Source organism: Chiloscyllium plagiosum, chromosome 25 (assembly GCF_004010195.1).
Source record: "Chiloscyllium plagiosum isolate BGI_BamShark_2017 chromosome 25, ASM401019v2, whole genome shotgun sequence".
Classification (NCBI taxonomy): Eukaryota; Metazoa; Chordata; class Chondrichthyes; order Orectolobiformes; family Hemiscylliidae; genus Chiloscyllium; species Chiloscyllium plagiosum.
The window spans coordinates 47,257,578-47,273,981 of NC_057734.1; the positions used below are offsets into that span (position 1 = coordinate 47,257,578).

The window sequence follows — 16,404 nt, forward strand, 5'->3', positions numbered from 1 at the left end:
TGCCGACCAGACATCCTAACCTAATCTAGTCCCATTTGTCAGCACTTGGCCCAGATCCCTCTAAACCCTTCCTATTCATATATCTATCCCTTTTAGATGCTGTAATTGTACCAGCCTCCACCACTTCCTCTGGCAGCTCATTCCATACATGCACCATTTTTTGCGAGAAAAAGTTGCCCCTTAAGTCCCTTTTAAATCTTTCCCCTCTACCTTAAACCTATGCCCTCTAGTTCTTGACTTGCCCAACCTAGGGGATAGACCTTGTCTGTTTAACTTATCCCTGCCCCTCATGATTTTATAAAGATCTATCAGGTTACTGATGCTCCAGGGAAAACAGCCCCAGCCTGTTCAGCCTCTTCCTATAACTCAAACCCTCCAACCCTGACAACATCCTTATAAATCTTTTCTGAACCCTTTCAAGTTTCACAACATCCTTCCTTTAGGAGGGAGACCAGAATTGCACACACAATACCAATAGTAGCCTAACCAATATCCTGTACAGCCACAGCATGATCTCCAACTTGTATACTCAATGCTCTGACCAATAAAGGAAGCGTACTAAATATCTTCTTCACTATCCTATCCATCTGCAATTCTACTGTCAAAGAACTATGAAGATTCTATGACTCTATGACTGACCAGATATGTAATTGCTGACTTTACAGCTCTTCAACCAAAGATATGTGACTTGCCTGACTGCTACTACTGGTCCTACAGGACTGACTGCTAAACACTCCCTGGACTGGACAGAGACAGATTTCCTGAATGTGAGCATCCCAAATGGATGATTGACTGTGGCCAAGCACCTGGACTGTGCCTTTGACTGATGTTTGAGAACCCCTTACTGACAGTGGCCCTCACATACTTGGACCGAGGACCTTTCTCCACCAATGGGGGCGGGGGCAAGGGCTATTTGATTGAATAAGTGTGCATTATGTTTGCTGTGCAGGCAATTGACACATGTTTTAGGTGTTAGATTGGTATCTTAGTGTACCTGACATCAATATGTCACCACCTCCATCCCAGGGACAGATCCCTATTGACAAGCAATCTGTGTGTCTGCGTTTATCTGCATCTCAAATCACACTACTGATAATCCTTTTGTATCACTGTAGCCCCAACACACTAACGGGCACCATACAGTAAGGCTTGGATTCTGCAGATATGGAAGTAGGTGTTAAGCAAGTCAGCAAGCAACCCTGAAATGCAGCCTGATTCAACACTTTAGTTGTGTGCATGTTCCTGCATGCAAAATGTCCCTCAGCAGCCTTTCAATGCTGGTTGCTGATGTGACCTGCAATACGAGTCTGAGATTCTTAAATGGCCTGCAAATATATTGGAAAACAGCCATGATGGTCATGAGAGTTTCGCATATGCTGGATGTCAGTGTTTGTGGATGAAGACTGCTTGTGCCTGGTGTCCTGTGTCAGGATCATGTCCTGAGGTGCAGATTGGTGTAAGCAACATGGAGATCCCTTGGAACAATTCAAGAACCAGAGGACCAGTTCCACCACAGAACACACCAGATAGCCTCCTTCTTTAAAGACCACAATTTCCCCTCCCACCAGGGACATATTTCCCTCCCCACCCCTATCTGCTTTCGGTAAAGACCATTTCCTCCGTGGAATACCTCATCAGGTCAATGCCCCCCAGCAACCTACCCTCCCCTCCCAGCACCTTCCCCTGCCACTGCAGGAATTGCAAAACTTGTGTCTACAAATCCACCTAACCTTCTTTGGATTGTGGGAGGAAGCCGGAGCATCCAGAGGAAACCCACACAGACACGGGGAGAACGTGCAAACTCCACACAGACACAGTTGGAATCGAGTCAAGAGTGTGGTGCTGGAAAAGCATAGCAGGTCAGGCAGCAGCTGAGGAGCATGAAAAATAAACCTGTTGCACTGCCCTCAAGACCAGTCCCACGTGTCCATCTTCCTTCCCACTTATCCGCTCCACCCTCCTCTCCGACCTATCACCTTCACCCCCACCTCCACCCACCTATTGTGCTCTCAGCTACCTTCTCCCCAGCCCCACCACCCCCCTCCCATTTATCTCACCACTTCAAGGTTCCCAACCTCATTCCTGATTAAGGGCTTTTGCCCGAAATGTCAATTCTCCTGCTCCTCCAATGCTGCCTAATCTGCTGTGCTATTCCAGCACCAGACTTTCGGCTCTAATCTCCAGCATCCGCAGTCCTCACTTTCGCCCAGAGAACTGAAGATGTCAACCATCCACTCTGGTTTCCACATTATGTTTTCTTAACATCTACCATGTTTGCATGTTAAATTTGACAGCTGACTATTAATGAGGCAGGTTAGACCTTCAGCAAAGTATATGGCGAGCAATAATTCCCCCCTAATTGGCCACCCATTGCAGATTGGGAGAGACTGGCCACCCCTGATGTCAGAAGCGTAAATGTTGGAGTAAGATGTTCCCAACATTGAGATAGGCCTCTTTGGACTTCTCATGCAATTTTGCTACAACTCTTGGCATATTCCATGGCACCCTAGACCCTTGTAAGATTCCACCCATTAGCATTTTTGGGATTACTATTACTGTCCTCCACCCTAAAGACTGATGCAACTGATTTATTCAACGCTGCCATTTCTTGGTTCTCCATTGTTATTTCATGTGTCTTGTTCTCTGGGGGACCTTTCCTCACTTTGGCTTCTCTCATATATTTAAAGAAGCTTTTATTGTCTGTCATTATATTACTTGCTAGCTTGCCCTCATAGTTTACTTTATCCCTCATCATTATTATTTTGGTTATCTTTTATTGACTTTTAGAACTTTATCAATCTTCCCGTTTGCCATTAATCTTTGCCATATTGTATGATTTTTCTTTCAATTTGTTAATGTCCTTAACTTCCCTAGTTAACCAGGGTCAGTGTATTTAACTTTTCTGCTAAATTCCTTTATTAGTGCTTTCAAGCCAACCCTGCCCTCATCCCTATGTAATTACCCAGACTTAAGTTCAGCGCAATTGTTTCGAACAAAAGTTTCTCACTGTCAAACTGTTTGTTAATTCTAACATGTTATAGTCAGTGTTCCCAACAGAATCTTTACACTGAAATCATTTATTAAACCTGCCTCATTATAGATGACCAAATTCAAAAGAGCCTGGTCCCTGGTTAGATCCACAATGTAGCGTTCTAGGAAACTGTCCTGAACTGTTCAGTTGCATTTAATGCATTGTCCCAGACATTTATGGCAATGATGAAGAGTGTGCTTCTGCTGCTGATTGCCTATTATTGAATGGATGAGTGTATGTTGAACAAACCAGTCATTTTTATTCTTGCATTTTTATACCTCATCTCTGCCTTTCTTAGATGTAAGATGTGCTTCATCTTTGCAGTAGTTGATTTTTAATTGGTTTCCAATCATCTCAGTGACTCTTGGAGTATGAAATGACTGTGGGATAATGGAACTGGCTCTCTCTCAGCATCGTCTTCACCATTCTGTAAGAATGACAGACACGTGACATGCTCACCTATCCATCATCTTGTTGTATGGCATTGGCTAGGTAAAGAAACCTGCAGTGCTTACAGAAAGCCTTTGCTGCATTTTGCTGCTTTCTGTCTCTTAAACTTGGCTGGGAAGTCAGTGCCTTTGAAGGGAAACCTACACTTGTGTGTCAAATTCACTGTGTTCAGCTAATTGAAGAAATCAACTTCACAGGGTGAAAAAGACAGATGCAGACTGGCTCTGCATTTATTAAATCCTGTCTTCCAGCTCAGATTAAAATCAGCACCGTGTCAATGAGTGGGATTCATTTGTAAAAATGTGATCACTAGTTTTCTTGCAGTTTTAATCTAGCAGTAACTACATCAAAATGGTGATGTTAATGATGTCCTTAGTTACTGGAACAGATAACATATGAACATGTGGCTTTGTTGCTTAGAAGCATGAGTAATGAGAAATCAGAAAGTCAAATTGTTTAGCTTGCAACAGAGAAGCTTAAGAGAATCATCTTTCTTTTATATTCTATCCTATTATTCAACCCAGTGACCCGGCATAGTTTTTTAATTATCTTCTCAACTTCTTATACTTTCAAAGATTTGTGTGTACAGTTCTGTTACTCTAACCTCTTTGAATATTTACTTACATTGCGTTTATTTATTTCTTCTTGCTTCCCTTTATTTTGTTTAATGAATATATCATTTCATACTTCTGCGTTGTTGGTTAAAAATCCTGGAATGCCCTCCTTAAAAGCATAAAAGCATTATGGGTGATCCTACACCACAGTATACCCCAAAGATTGCAGTGGTTCAAGGAGGCAGCTCATCATCATCCTGTCCAGAGCAGTGATAACACAGGAATGTATCTTAGGTGGACAAAAGCAGTCTGATGAAATAGGCAGACATAAGCAGACAGATGAAATTGAATTTTAATTTGTTCAAGGGAATGTGGACTACACTATCTCGGCCAACATTTCTACACATCCCTTGTAGCCCTGGATATGGTGTCTCTGCCCCTGCAAAATGATCTCCTTTTTTGTTCCTAATCTGTCTTACTCTCCCTTTCACTGTATTTGTTTCTATTTGTTTATAAAAGACTTGGGCTCCATTTTATGTTCACAACAAATCTATTCTCAGCCTCTTGTTGCTCCCAATTCTCCTCTTAAATATCCTTTGTGCTCTTTATTCTTAACAACAGTCAGTTGGTCCTCATTTAGTTCACCTTATCTTCTTCAAGACCTTCCTCAAGGCAATCTTGACATTTTTTCATATCATTAAGTGTGGTGCCCAGGTGCTACTGGGTCCTAACCAGTGTTGAGAAAGATTGAACATACCTTCCTTGCTTTTGTACTGTATACTACTTTTATAAAACAAAGGGTTTCATTTGTATTTTAACACCTTTTTCACCTGGTAAAATCTCTGCTCTTCCATTATCCTTAAACTTGTACAAATTCTTGCTAACCATTGTGGAAGAGAAAGCAATGGGCTGTCAGCCAGTTTGTGCTTTAGATGTTTGCCTGTTAAAATCTGGATTGAAACCTCCTGAACTAATTTCAGTTCAGGAGTTTTACAACTGGCAGAGAGAACACTTTAATTGCATTAGTCTGTTGCTCAATCGAAATCCAAGCCACCCCATCTCTTCAAGCGATATTTCATTTCAGTGTATTGTGCTAACTACAATGAAAACGTATGAGTTGGAAGCTTTATCAAATTTTAATCAATTTTCTGTGTAATAGGATGGTTTTAAATGCAATGATGAAACAGCCTGCTATTCGTCTTTTCCCGATGATTACAATCAATAAAAACAATATTAACAAAGGAGTGATATTTTGCCTTTATGCATTGAATGGTCAAGATTCGGGCTGCACTGACTGAAAGGGTGCTCGGAGCAGATTGCTTTGTCATACATATACATGGAAGGAAGAAACAAACTGAAGTATGGGGTAAGAACAACGGGGTTAATTGACAGTTTAAAAAGCTGACGTCATCATGTAAGCTCAGAAAGTTTCCTTCCTTGCAACATATCTTAAGATTCAATAAATTTTGAATTTCGACCATCGCGTTACCTTGAAGTCTGTGATTAGATTGTTCATTTCAATCTGTTTCATTTTTTTTTAACAGACTGCCCAGTTCACAAGTTACAAATTACATATCATTTTCATCTCCATTGAAGCCTATGCAATGTCACAATGCAGTACCAATTCTTTATGAGGATATTTTCCTGAGGCAAATATTTATTCTCATCACCATCTCCTTTTGTTGTTGAAACTCTTGCGTGTCTAAGTATTGATCCTTTTGTTCACGTTATATGATTTTGCATCCAAATCTAGTCTTGTTGCATGAAATGCATTGTGATTTTCTCCCCAGGGTGGATTTAATAATCTGAATATTTCCTGTGCTACAACCAGTTGTGCTTATAAGCTAATGCAGGCGCTGCTGCATTTTCTGTGTATTAAAAATAAGTTAGTAGGTATAATGATGGGCTGGAGCAGAGGCAACTGTGACCAGGACAGATGTCTCCCTGATTGAGCCCTATATTTTGATGTAGGAGCATAAAGAGCTTGGAGACAATACACTCTCATATGAATGACCAGTTCACAACATTCTTATAATCTGTTGCATACTGAACAATTATGGGTTTGTTAAATGCAAGTTAAATTCCAAATCTGAGACTGATCTATTTGCCTGCAGTACTTATTTCCTCCTTTTGCAACCTTTCTTTCATCAATGGCTTCCCTGCCTTGTAAGAGATCCAAGTGCCAGAAATATGGCTAAACTAGTGTCTTTCCAATTGAAGGAGTCAGTTGTATGGAAGACAGATTACATTGCTTTTCAGACTGATGTTGAACCAAAATCATTGTCACCTGAGATTTAAAGGTCCCATAACACCTCTTCATAGAAGAGGTTCTTCATTGAAGGAAGTTCATTGTGCTGGCCAATTTTATCCCTCAGCCAATATCAAAGAATTATTATGGTGCAGGAGGATCTCAGGACTGGTCATGACTGCACCGGCTTTCTGAATAAGCAGTACAATTTATTGCCATTCTCCTGTCTTTCCGCAAAACCCTGAACATTGTTTCTGTTTAAGTAATCATCTGATGTCCTCTTGAATTCCTTAATTTAACCTGCCACCACTCCACTTCCAGGTAGTGTATTCCAGACCCTAATCCATTTCCTTCTTTTGCAAATTACTTTATATTTATGCTCTCTCAATTTTTAATTCATTTATGAGAAGGAACTATGTCTTTGGATCTACTCTGTCCAGCTCCCTCATAATTTTTAAAATAAACTTCCTTCGAAACTCCTCTTAGCTTTCTTCTCTCCAAGGGAAACGGGCCCAACTTCTCCAGTCTATCCACATGACTGAAACTTTTTTGCCAGAACCATTCCCATAAACCTTTTCTGCAATCTGTCCAAAGTGTTAACGTCGTTCCTAGCTGAGGTCTAACTAGTGTCTTATACAAGTCCAACATAACCTCCATATCTAACTAGTGTCTTATACAAGTCCAACATAACCTCCATATCCCAATTAATAAAACTTTGGATAGTGTATGCTATATTTACTACTTGCTACTGCAACTTTTAGTGATTTATGCACATGTAGATTTGTTGTTTTGACTAGACCCTGGATGAGTTTCCCCAGGATCCCCAGGGTAGTAAAGTGGCTTAGTGGTTAACACAGCTTCCTTACAGTGCCAGGGACCCAGTTTCGATTCCAGCCTTGGATGACTGTCTGTTTGAAGCTTTCATATTCTCCCCACGTCCACATAGGTTTCCTACTACAGTCTAAAGGACATTTAGAACATAGAACATTACAGTGCAGTGCAGACCCTTTGGCCCTCGATGTTGCACCGACTTCTAAAACCAATCTGAAGCCCATCTAACCTACACTATTCCATTATCCATATATTTATCCAATGCCTATTTAAAAGCCCTGAAAGTTGGCAAATCTACTACTGTTGTATGCAGGGCGTTCCATGCCCTTACTACTCTCTGAGTAAAGAACCTACCTCTGACATCTGTCCTGTATCTATCACCCCTCAATTTAAAGCTATGAACCCTTGTGCTAGCCATTACCATCCGAGGAAAAAGGCTCTCACTGTCCGCCCTATCTAATCCTCTGATCATCTTATATGTCTCTATTAAGTCACCTCTCAACCTTCTCTCTAACAAAAACAACCTCAAGTCCCTCAGCCTTTCCTCTTAAGACCTTCCCTCCATACCAGGCAACATCCTGGTAAATCTCCTCTGCACCCTTTCCGTTGCTTTCATATTCATCCTATAATGTGGTGAGCAGAACTGTACGCAATACTTCAAGTGCGGCCACACCAAAGTTTTGTACAGCTGCAGCATGACCTCATGGTTCCAAAGCTCAGTCCCTCTACCAGTAAAAGCTAACACACTGTACGCTTTCTTAAAAATCCTATCAACCCGGGTGGCAACTTTCAGGGATCTATGCACATGGACACTGAGATCTCTTTGTTCATCCATTCTACCAAGAATCTTACCATTAGCCCAGTACTCTGTATTCCTTTTACTCCTTCCAAAGTGAATCAGCTCATACTTTTCCATATTAAACTCCATTTGCCACCTCTCAACTCAGCTCTGCAGCTCATCTATGTCCCTCTGGAAGCTGCAACATCCTTCAGCATTGTCCACAAATCCACTGATGTTAGTGTCATCTACAAATTTACTAACTCATCCTTCTACACCCTCATGCAGGTCATTTATAAAAATGACAAACAACAGTGGCCCCAAAACAAATCCTTCTGGTACACCACTAGTAACTGAACCCCAGGATGAACATTTCCCATTAACTACTGCTCTCTGTCATCTTACAACTAGCCAGTTTCTGATCCAAACTGCTAAATTATCTTCAAATCCCATCCCTCCATATTTTCTGCAAAAGCTATCGCAGGGAACCTTATCAAGTGTTTTACTGAAATCCATATACACCACATCAACCGCTTTACCCTCATCTACCTGTTTGGTCACCTTCTCAAAGAACTCAATAAGGTTTGTGAGGCACGGCCTACCCTTCACAAAACTGTGTTGACTATCCCAAATCAAATTATTCCTTTCTAGATTATTATAAGGTTTGTGAAGGTTTGTAGCTCAGGTTGAGGTTTAGGGAGTAGGTTTGCTCGCTGAGCTGTAGGTTTAATATCCAGACGTTTCATTACCTGGTTAGGTAACAGACAAACATCGAAAAACAGAGGAGAAGCACCTATACGACGTATTCAAGAAGAATGGATACTCAAAAAACACTGTGCGCAGATTCCTCAAGAACAAACCACGACAAGCAGACCAAACACAGCCAAAAGCCCTAACCACCTTACCATACATCAAAGAAATTTCAGAAATGACAGCCAGACTACTAAGGCCCCTCGGAATCCTAGTAGCACACAAACCCACCAACACTCTCAAACAAAAACTAACAAACTTAAAAGACCCAGTACAACCCATGGACAAAACCAATGTCATCTATAAAATTCCATGCAAGGATTGCCACAAACACTACGTAGGACAAACAGGAAGAAAGTTAGCCACCAGGATACACGAACACCAGCTAGCCACAAAAAGACACGACCCCCTCTCCCTCATAGCCCTACACACGGATGTAAAAAAACACCATTTCGACTGGGACAACACATCTATCCTGGGACAGGCTAAGCAAAGACATGCCAGAGAATTCCTAGAGGCCTGGCACTCCAACCACAATGCCATAAACAAGCACATAGATCTAGATGCCATCTATCAACCCCTCAGAAAACAAACAGGAAATGACATCACCACAAACCCTAGGAACCCCATCCAGGACAAACATACAAATAGAAAGCAGGAGACAAAGCTTCGCTTCACTTGGAGGTCGCCACTGATGATGTTACCTAGCCAGGTAATGAAACGTCTGAATATCAAACCTACAGCTCAGCGAGCAAACCTACACCCTAGATTATTATAAATCCTATGTCTTGTAATCCTTTCCAACACTTTACCCACAATCGCAGTAAGGCTCACTGGTCTATGATTATCAATCTCCTCCCTAGCTTCCCAGAGAATCCTAACAAAAATCCCATCTGGCCCAGGGGACTTATCTGTTTTCACACTTTCCAGAATTGCCAACACCTCCTCCTTATGAACTTCATTCCCATCTAGTCTAATAACCATATTCTCCTCGACGACATTGTCTTTTTCCTGTGTGAATACTGATGAAAAATATTCATTTAGCACCTCTTCATCTCCTTGGACTCCACGCACAACTTCCCACTACTGTCTTTGACTGGCCCTAATCTTACTCTCATCATTCTTTTATTCCTGATATGCCTATAGAAAGCTTTAGCATTTTCCTTGATCCTACCTGCCAAAGACTTCTCATGTCCCCTCCTGGCTCTTCTTAGCTCTTTAGGTCCTAACCTGTAACTCTCAAGCACCCTAACTGAGCCTTTACATCTCAGCTTTACATAAGCCTCCTTCTTCCTCTTGACAAGAGATTCAACTTCTTTAGTAAACCATGGTTCCCTTGCTCAACCACTTCCTCCCTGCCTGACAAGTATTTACTTATCAAGGACACGCAGTTGGTGTTCCTTGAACAAGCTCCACATTTCAGTTGTGTCTATCTCCTGCAGTTTCCTTTCCCATCTTACGCATCCTAAATCTTGCCTAATCACATCATAATTGCCTTTCCCCCACCTGTAACTCTTGCCCTGTGGTATATACCTGTCCCTTTCTATCACTAAAGATGTGCAGATTCGGTGGATTAACCATGATCATAGTGTGCAGAGATGTGCAAGATAGATGGATTAGCCATGGTAAATGTGGGGTTAAAGGAATAGGGTGAGGGGATGTATCTGGATGAGATGTTCTTCAGAAGGTTGATGTAGATCTAATAGGCTGATTGGCCTCTATCTGCACTGTAGGAATTCTATGATTCTATCATTGCAGCAAGATACCTGAAATTGTTAAACTCCCAGGGGATGAAACATAAAATGGCTTCCCTACTTTATTCATCCACCCACTTCGATGGTCGTGACAGAATTATTTTAAGAAGGATCCTTTCAGTCCCAAATGAATTACTGTTCTAAAAGGAGCCAATTTAACTAGGTTTTCTTGAATTAACAAAAGAATGAGTTTGTTAGTTATTCAGTTCAAAAGAAGGTATAACGTAATGTACATATAGACTGATTAGGAATAAGAAGTCAGTCCAAAAAGATAAATGTTAAATTGGTCAGTCTCTTTGTGTGATTTATGGAGAGTAGGTAGTGGGATGTTGATATTTGAACAGTTGATTTCATGATTCTTGGCTTTTGTACATTAGGTGAAATGCTTTTGCCTGTTTCCTTTTGATTGTAGTTGGTTGGCAACAGAGAGCAAGAGTCCTTCTTGACCTATGTCTTTTTGACTGACTTGATAGCTAGTTATATTTTAGCACTCAAAGTTAGAGAGAGCCCTTTTACTCTAGGGGTGGCTAGCAATTGGTTCTTCAACTGTGGCACTCATGACACACGTGCACTCAAATGTAGGCTAGTACACATGGACCTCTGTTCACTAGCATAACTCATCCACTAGTACATCTTCTTTTGTGTGTTCTCATAGATCAGGGTTGCAATTACTTTTTAACCCCTTTTTTTGTTATTCCTGGCAGGACAAAACACCAAAAATGTCTGCAAGAGATGGCTTTCTGCTGTGCAGACGAAGAGATAATCAACTTTCTCATGATCTCTTCCCGTTGTCTCTCTCTCTCTCTTTCTCTCTGTTTGAACTTTCCCTGACAGTCGACAAACCCAACATTCCATGGCTCCTCCATAGGACTTGGCCAGACTGTGACTGAACTTACATCCACAGATATTCAAAATGGCAGTGCTGGCAGGGTAGGGAGCTCCTGAGCTCACCCATTCGCAACTAGCCACTTCCTTCCTTATCCTTTTCATTTTCTTTCTTCTTTACCTCATCTTCTTCCTGTCAGTGGTGGCAGAGAAAGTAACATCTCTGAGGAGGGCAGCAAACAGGACTGTTGCTGAGTTGGATATGGAGGCATGGCCTGGCAGCAGAGCCAAGGGACTCCTGGTTGCAGTAGACCCAGAGTGGAGACTCTGGCATTGGTGACGCAGCAGCTGCAGTGGCGACACTGTGGTATGCCCAAAACGGGGACTCCTGGTGACATCAAAGCAGCAGCCCGGCCAGGGACTCCTGGTTACAATTGTGGTAGGCCCGGAGTTATCAACGTGGTGGCGGTGGCAATGGAGCTGGTGCCTTTTGGTTGCAGCACAAATGTGAGTTCAGCACAGGACTTGATATCAGCATCCATGGCGACTTTGGCAAAGTGGGCCCAGCGATGGAGAGATGGCATCTGAAGAGTGGTGACTCCAACATTGATGGGTCCGGCGCAGTCAGGAAGGTGACACAGGTGTGTTAGTGAGCCAGCTCAGGGCTCAGGACTCATGGCAGAGGCAGCAGAATGAAGTTAGACTCTCTTTTTATTCTTAAATGCTGGTTTGTGGCAACAGTTGAAGCTTTTCAGTGCAATTTACCCTTCTATTCACTGTAAATTATAAGTGACAATAAATCATTCAATTCAATTCAGACTTTTTCTTTGGATTGTGGCAGTGCTCTTTTAAAAAATACATTTTGGAATCAAAAATTAACAGCATCCATAATATTTGGTGTTCAGATCTATTACCTTGATGCTACTTCTGCCCACCCTTTATTCACTAGGACTGATTATCCCGTTGCTATTTGTGATAGCTTGCTGTAAACCCAAGCTAAAGCCCACATGTTACTAGTTTAAACTCCAAATAAAGGATATTCACATACCTTACATCACACAATATTGCTGGGATGTCAGAGCAGAATTATACTGATGTCAGAGCAGTATTGCTGTGATTCTGGAGCAATATTGCAATGTTATCAAAGCAGTAATGCTGTGATGTCAAAGCAGAGCTATTTCTACGTGACAAGCCTTCACAAACAGCAATGTGATAAACAACCACATAATGAGAAGTGGTTTGTGATTCTTTTGCATCAATCTGAGAAAGCAGAGGGATGTTCAGTTTTAACATCAAATTGTGCAGCAATCTCTCAACATTCAGTACATGCAAGAGTGCCCAACTCTGCACAGTCAGTTCAATCTGGCTGGCAAGAAATACGTGGCATTATTAGAATGGCTCATTTGCTCTGTTGGATGAATATAAAAGTGCCATTAATGTGAATCGGGGAGGATTTTCTTGCAGTTGCCTGTGGTTTCTTCAATGCTCAATAAGCATCCTTCATATTTTAAAACCATTACTATTCTATCCAAACTCTCTATGAAACATGTTATGTTCATCTTGTCTGTGTTTATTTGAAATGTCAGTGACGTCAATGCTTTGGCTAAATGTACTGCTTGAAACAAGAACCAATTTTTTCTGCTTTTTGTGCTGTATAATGTTTTGTGATTGGAGGAGGGAGATCATTAATGTTCTGTGTCTCTGAGTCAGCTAAAATGACTCAGTCCTGCTTTGTCCAGCTGTCTCTATAATCTCCAACTCTGCTTTGCTCTCCATGAATAAACAAATATGCAGACTAATCATTACCTCGAACCAGTGACACTGGTTTCAAGTGCAGCCATCTCCTCTCACCTCATCATACCTTTAGCCAATCAGGTGTCAGGTTCTGGGATTCTCTCCCTAAGCTTCTCATCTTCCAGCTTCTCCATTAATACCTCCTTTACTGCTGCTAACATCTCCTTTTTCTTGCTGTGTATGGCTTTGCCTCTGTAGACCCCTTGAGAGTGTTTGCTAAGGTCTTCCTAATTATGATATAGTGCGATATAAATGATACACGTTTTGTGTGTTAGAATGTAAACATGAACAGCTAATAAAATGGTAAGCAGTTTGGGGAGGGGACTACAATGTGATGGGTTGGGAATGATGTACAGAGATGGACATGATTGAGAAAGAGTTGGTTATTGTGGGAGAAGTTACTGTCAGGAGAGAAGGTAATGATTGTGTAAGGAATCAATGGGACTCAGTTCCGGTTAGGATAAGTGGTGCAATGAGGAGACAGGGCAAGATCATAGGAATCAGATTTTAGGGAATGATCTGGAGACAAGATAATCAACACAGAGGATTGTGAATGGAAGGGGGTATTATTTAAAAGAGAGAATGATTGGGATGGGGGAACAGGATGAGCAAAATGTGAATGAGGATGTGGTTAGGGAGAGATGAGCAAGATCAGAGTAGAGAAGGCTATTCAGGAGGGAAGGAAAATTAGGAAAGTAAGGAATAATCAGGGGAAGATCAGGAGGTGTGGGTGATCAGGGCATAGAGGAGATTATTACAGAAGGAAATCAGAGGAGGGTGGTAGTTGGATGAGTGGGGTAGATTGCAATGCAGATTGCAGTTGGGAGAGAGGAGTGATTGGGAGAGAGGAGAATGATTGAGATTAAGGCAAGGTGTGGGGTTGTGGTTTTGGGGATGCAATTTGTGGCTGGCAGCAGCCCATGGTCTTAATGTGGAATTTGGAGAATCTCCCAGCACCATGTGCAGGTTAGGGTTCATAATCTTGTATGTTTAATGGCTTGTAGAGTGTTCTTTTTAGGTGTCACCAATTGGGCTGGATACCTGAAATTCCTCAGCCTGTTCTGCACAGCTCATAGTTTTGTAAAGGGGCACCAAACATCTTGGTGTAACACCTTTTTCAGGCATTGTCCTGGGCACACCTTTTGATGTTAATATCAATGTGATGGCTAGTGTGCTTTGACACAGATTGTTTACACACTACCCACTACGCTAGACATCTTGGTTTTAGTTTTGTGCAGATAATAAAGGAGTTGTATTCTTGAAGTTTGAGATGTTTTTTCATGGAAATAAAATAACACTCAGTCTCTTCAGAGTACAAATGCAAGAGATGTTGGAATAAAGAGACCAGAAAATCTACAAGTACTGAAACAAATACTCAGCAGCATGCAAGTTTCTGGCATGTTTCTGTGGTGACTCCAGGATCTGTTGAGGGTGTGCTAGGAGCTATTGTGGTTACATAGGGGACTATTGAAGGCACAATTTAATTTATAATTGTACTTCTTTTTGTAAGAAATGAGAAATCTGGGCGTTACTCCCATTCTTCCTCCTGGTATATGCAAGAATTGAAAAGGCTGGAGAGAGTGTTGATGAACAACTCACACTCACATCTTATGATGTCACTTAAACCCCTGATAAACTACTTTTTTGTAAACAAATTCAAACTTCTGTTTCTAATATATGTGCAAACATTTAAATGACTACATTTGGATCCTTCTTATGCTCTAAATAATTCTGTGGAAACATTTGTGGTTCTTCATTAGAATAACAATATTCATTTCAGCTTTGTGATAAAGAAATGTGAAAGCTGCTTGAATATAGAGCTCTGAACCACTCTGAAATAGCTTTGCTGTTTGCTGCTAACTCTCCATAGTTTTCATCTCAGTTTCACAGGCAGTGTAGGTGGAGTTCAGAAATATCTAACAGATGTCGATGAATAAATAGCACCAGAACCTCACTGCACTAAAAAAAGTTGATAACAAGTGGTAAAGAAAAAAGCAGTTTAACCGCGTGGGTGGAAATTGTCGTCAGAGCTCTGATATCCTACTGAGAAATTTACCTGAATCCTTGCAGTCCAGCTGTAACATAAAGTCTAAGCTGACCATGCAGGGCAGTACTGACTTTCCCTTAGAGAAAATGGGGCATTGATTTAAGTTCTCCTCTGAGAGAAGTCAACACACTCAGTGCTTCACTCTAGTGACAATGTGATTTTGTGCTTGTCTCTTCTCTTTATAAGGCTGTTTATATTTCATATTGTAACATTCCACAGGCTGCTACAGTTCTAAACACTCTCCCAGGCTTAATATTTTAAAAATTTAGATGTCATACCTATCAGAAAATCTCATGCAGTTCCCTATTGTCCCAAAGGAATATTGAAATCTATATTTTCTAATGTTTCTTACCCACAGCTCGTACAGTTCAGGAGGGGTGGGATATTGACCAATGCCCCTTTTCCAGACCTGCCTTGATACCATCCCAAACCAAGGAGGATTGGAAGGAAATGACTGCAGTTCGGTAATCATACCGCTTATGCAAAACAAGCAAAACCTTCTTAGCTGCAGCTGGTGCTTTCACCTATACAAGTACATGCCAGTGTGGAAAAACACTTCCAGAGTGTTGAAACCTGATGATGGATATTCTGAATCAGCAGCTAGCAAAGTGGCCCAGAAATGACTGAGTGACAATAGGAGACAAATGCTTAAAGTGCTTGTATTATGTGACTTTGTCCACTATTTGAATACAGAGTTAAAAATCACACAACACCAGGTTATAGTCCGACAGGCTTAATTGGAAGCACACTAGCTTTCGGAGCGACGCTCCTTCATCAGGTGATTGTGGAGGGCTCGATCGTAACACAGAATTTATAGCAAAAATTTGCAGTGTGATGTAACTGAAATTATACATTGAAAAATTGATTGTCAGTTATTTGAATACAAGCATTGTTAACCTGTTTAATGGTTAAAGCCTAATATCAATGAGACTTTGACAGCGTTTCCCAAACCCACGGCCTCTGCCACCTAATAGGACAAGAGCAGAAGATGTTTGGGAACACACCACCTATAAATTGTTCTCCAAGTCACACACCATCTTGATGTGGCACTATATTACAGTCTCTTCATTGTCACTGGGTCAAAATACTGGCAATCCCTTCTTATCGGCCTTTGTGGGTGTTCATGAACAAGATGGACTGCAGCAATTCAAGAAGGTAGCTCACCATCATTGTTTCATAGACAATTAGGGGCAGGAAATAAATGTTGATTGTGCGAGCAATGCCTGCATCCCATGACTGATTGTTTTCTTTGAATGGAAAAGTTTTGTTATGTAAAAATGATGAGGTAGAAGTTTAAAGCCTGTTAGAATGGGACAGTGTACCATTTAAGCTCTGTCACTGT

The 16,404-nt window shown here is 41.3% G+C and overlaps 1 protein-coding gene across 1 annotated transcript in view; it reads left to right on the forward strand.

The window, feature by feature from the left end:
- rsph14 (radial spoke head 14 homolog) overlaps positions 1-16,404 on the forward strand; it is a 706,085-nt gene that overhangs the window by 505,437 nt on the left and 184,244 nt on the right. The window lies entirely within an intron of this gene.